Source organism: Trachymyrmex septentrionalis, unplaced genomic scaffold (assembly GCF_001594115.1).
Source record: "Trachymyrmex septentrionalis isolate Tsep2-gDNA-1 unplaced genomic scaffold, Tsep1.0 scaffold334, whole genome shotgun sequence".
In the NCBI taxonomy this organism is placed as follows: Eukaryota; Metazoa; Arthropoda; class Insecta; order Hymenoptera; family Formicidae; genus Trachymyrmex; species Trachymyrmex septentrionalis.
Genome location: NW_017305499.1, coordinates 51,823 through 56,586, shown reverse-complemented (window position 1 = coordinate 56,586; position 4,764 = coordinate 51,823). Strand labels below are relative to the sequence as shown.

The 4,764-nt window shown below is 32.3% G+C and overlaps 1 protein-coding gene across 6 annotated transcripts in view; it reads left to right on the top strand.

Moving 5' to 3' along the window:
* Positions 1-4,764, top strand: part of LOC108750217 (ras-related protein rapA) — a 39,597-nt gene that overhangs the window by 19,595 nt on the left and 15,238 nt on the right. The window contains exon 1 of one of the 6 annotated variants that reach the window (XM_018489537.1): positions 4,520-4,613. The exons of the other annotated variants lie outside the window; for them this stretch is intronic. The gene's annotated coding sequence lies outside the window, so the exon portion shown is untranslated. Of the gene's footprint in view, positions 1-4,519; positions 4,614-4,764 lie in introns of those variants that run through there. 6 annotated transcript variants of the gene reach the window in all.

Here is a 4,764-nt window from a genome sequence, read left to right as displayed (position 1 = left end):
GCTTTTTTCGAATCTACCTATGATTTATCCCCTATTAATAAACGCTACTGTTGTCTACTCTATCCTTACCCACGCCTGTCATCTCTCCTTCTTTCCGCCGCTTTTACGCGCCATTTTTCCACATTCTAATCTGCCTCATCTCGATGTATCACGCTCGATACTTTCTAATGCACCAAAAGCCTCTCCTCCAATTGCTCACTTATATCCCGCTTCTGACAAGCTAATTAGCTCACAATTGAGCCTCTCGCTGATCCTATTTCGTCAAACTTGCTTATAAAATGCTAAGACGCACTCGCATGCATGCACTCACTCACCAAATCTAACCAAATCCTCTAGTGATGTTATATAGTGGATGATACATTTGGCATCTATTTCTGTAATTTTCTTGTTGTGGAATATTGATTTCGGCCCATCAATAATTTTAAGACGTCGCTGAAGTCAACACGACGATTTGTCCCTATATATTTACATTTCATTCTTCAAAGTTATATCTCTGAAACAACCACTTTCGCAATCTGTTGTCAATCTGTTAGGACACTCTCGCCATATGCACTAACACACTATAAAATTTTTAGCATTGAATTGAGTATCTGTTGCATTATTTTTTTATTCGCATTCCAAAAATTGTTACGTAACACATATATACGTATATATACTCTGAAATTGTTTGTTTTAAAAATTTGCTCTTATAATTTTTCAAGATAATATGTCCAATTATAATACTAATTTACAACTAAGAGACTTTATTATTAGATAAATGTAAAAATTATTAGGTAAAATTAAATTAATAATTTGGGGTTCTTTGAAAAGATAAATTGTCATTTGTAGCTGAAATTATTTACATATGAATCAATTGAATAAGTATAAAGAGCGGAATTTAGATTATTCCAGTATTCGTCTCACAACAATTCAATGTTTCGCGATGAATGATCGAATTATCTGGTATTGGAAAATTATGTATTACTTACTATATCGCGTTATGACGTAAAATGGCTTTTTATTTAAAGAAACGCATTATATTTTTGTCTTCTCAGTTGTCTTAAATCCACATAACGTCTTCTGAAAAAATACGCAGATTACTATTATTAGGAGATTATTTGAAGAATTATTGATATTTTATGTACTATATAATACAAATGTAACGCCGTATAAAACTACGTCGATGAAGCGATCTATTTGATTGTCTCATATATTTTGTTACAGTTTTAAATAACTTCGTACTTTTTAGTTAAATTTATTTTAATTAATACAGGAATTTTAAGTATTGTTGCTTAAGAAATTAATCCTACACTGATCTCCTTCGGTTCAACGTTTGGTTAATGCCCTCATGACCCTTGATGTCGTTGCACTTTACGCTTAATGCAATGGAATTAGAAGCGCAGTGATGCAAGATTATAAAGAAAATGATACCATGCCACTCACAATTTTCAACTTCTTGTTCTTGAAAGAGAGAAACAGGGTTTTATTTGTGAAAAGGAGTGCGTGGGCGTTAGAGAATGGCGAGAGAATTAAATTCCATTGGAATGAATTGTTCATGCTTCAGACGCGAAGATAATACACTCCCGACGGAACGCGCCCGCCATTCAGAAATAAGTCCAATGTTTCAGGTGAAAGTGCAAATTTACATGTGTGCATTGCCTCCACTTTCATCTCTTTCTTATTTACAAAGTTATTGTGAAACTTTTAATCATATTCGGTTATAACAAAAGAACATGCGCATAACATCGATATCTTGTTGTTGCTGTCATTGAAATTTACTGTAAACTTGCTTGTTTACTTGCATGTTGATGAAGTGTCACTTCAATGTGCCGCTTGAAGTAACATGTTATACGTAGAGTGTCATTTAAGCAAGTCTATTGGAAGAGCGACAAGTACTTTAAACCTTCATTTTTACTATATCAATCATTTCCAAGATTAATTTTTTATACCTGTATATATTATTTTTGTGCTTAAAGCTTTCTTACATACTTTACATCTTTTTTTACTTTTGAACAAAGCAAACTAAATAAATAAAGACACACTTCGTTAACAAAATTTAATATTTTAGTTTTTTCTTTCATGGTAAAAAACAAGTACGATGTTATAAATAGATATTTTCTGTTTTAAATAAAATTTATGCAAATATGTGGTATTTTAATATACGAGGTTCTTAATTGAATTTTACAGTGAAACAAGAAGTTATGCAAAAGAAAATTGAAATACGTGGGCCGAAAAAACGTGGCTTTTGTTTCAAATATTTGCAAAGCTGCATGAAATTATAGAGGAGTAAAAATTATACAAACGAACCATGGGATCTTTTTTCCTTTGTTAAAACTCTTTTGCTTTTCTCGAGTAGTAGCGATGTTAATGTGGTCAGACATGCAAACAGGCGCGTCAATATTTTTCCTTCGCAATATTTAATCATACAATGTAAACTAAAATATTTTATCTTACTCATATTATTATGCTTCAATAACGTCATAAAAATTAATTTGTCATATGAATATAATTAACTTAAAAATATCACAAAGGAACATTGATTGTCTGTTAAACAAAAATAGCATTTAAATAATTAAAATTCATTATAATTATAAAGATCAGTAAAAATTTAATAAAGAAAAGAACATTATTATCTAATTGATGATATATTCATAATAGTCGAAATATGTGAGTAATGCTATACAAATCGCTAATTCTTGTCTACTTTCTGAGTCCACATGAGATCAATACGTGTAACCGAAACTATCCATCTAGTAGAGTAATATAAGGAACTTTGAATGAAACTCAAAAAAAATGAAAGTTCGACGAGCAGACATTGACTTTGTCTCTAGATGTATTGGTCGCTTTTGAGAATACGAAAGAAATTAATCATAATAGCTCGTAAATATCTAAATATACACTCGTCAACAAAATTATCGTATAAGTAAATTTACATCAAAATGTCGCATAAATTCAAAGCGGAACTCCGCGAAAAATGATCGCATTAAAAAATTTTGTTTTCAAGAATAAAGTCTGAACTTTACGAAGCTTCAATGGATTTTGAGTCTATTCTTATCTCTATCCATCTTTCTAAAAATAAAAACGTGTTTTATTTTTAAGAAATTTGTATAGTTTGACGCACTCTACAGAGTGGAGTAAATTATATATTTCCGCCTTGTCTTCGAATGAATTTTTTTTTGCAAATGTCATGATAAAGTATAAATTTTTCTCTTACAAATTTAAAAAAATTAAATAAATGCCTAGCTGAATCTTAAATGCTTGTATGATTTCGTGTGTGAATTTATATATTACTTACGTAATTCTTTGAAACGCGCGCTGAAATGATTTTTTAGTCTTAAAACACTAACTCTACTAAACTACTACAGTAATATCACGAAATAATTGACTAGCAATTTAACAATTTGCTTTTTTGCATTTTCAAACGATCTTAATAATGCTGAGTGACATATTAAGTCACCGAGGCCTTTAATTATAAAAATTAATTTTTAGTAATATTTCTCGGTGATCTAAAGGCTTAAGACGCTCGCCCGAAAAACAAGAGATCTGAGTTCGATTTCTGACCGAGGTAATATTTTTCGCAATAAGAATTAATTATTTACAGATTTTAATATATCACTTAGCATTATTAAAATCGTTAAAAGATACAAAAAAGCGTCAAATTATTAAATTTCTAGTTAATTTAACTCGTATTACTGCGGTAGTTTAGTAGAGTTAGCAAATTGAAAAATCATTTTGTCGCACGTTTCAAAGGACTACATAGTACATAGGTAGTATATAAATTCATGCGGAATCATACAAGTATTTAAGATCCAGTTAAACCGTTTAAGGCATTGATTTAATTTTTTTTAATTTATAAGAGAAAAGTCCAAATTTCGTAAAAAAAAATATGTTCCTATTTTTGAAAAGGTGCTAACTAAGGGTAAGGATGATTTAAAATCCATTGAAAGCTTCGTAAAGTACACAACTTTACTCTTAAAAAATGAAAAAAGAAAAAACTTTTAAATGCGACCATTTTTCGCGGAGTTACACTTATTGGATTTATGTTAGGCGTATAATATACATAAGGCGTATAATATTTGTGTTATTCTTGTTGTATATATTATACAAACATGTAATATTTTTTGTACATATTAACATGTCGACATAACAGCTGTCGACGAACTGTACATCCGAGCAAAAACCTGATGCGTCCTCGCAAGCGACATTTCATTAAAGATACTGGTTCAAACCTTCACTTCATCTCCATCAGGTGCTTCCGTAGGAGAGAGAAAAACAGTTTCTGTAGGGATGAGACAAAGAGTAAGAATGCGTGCGTGCGTGCGTGCGTGCGTGCGTGCGTGCGTGCGTGCGTGCGTGTGTGTGTGTGTGTGTGTGTGTGTGTGAGAGAGAGAGAGAGAGAGAGAGAGAGAGAGAGAAAGCTGTTACACTCGAGCATGCTTTATTCCAGAGTGTGTCAAATAATGGTAACGCGCAGAAGGTGGAAGAAGGTTACTAGAGCGCAGACGCTGCTAAAAGCATCGGGGATACTACCCGGTCCCGGTACGATATCGAAGTACCGGACAGAGCTGGCTCGTCCGCATTGCCGCATTCATCTATTAGTGTGTCACGTCTAGTCGGCGAGCAATTTAGAGAACGTACATTCGGGATCGGTATTGTTAACTTTGCGACTCTCAAGAGTTTTGTCGGAAGAATTGTTATAATTATCAATTTTTGGTGACCTTTTTTCCACTCTTGGCACGAAGTTAATTTTCACCTGTTAAACACCACTCTCTTTCTTTCGACGTG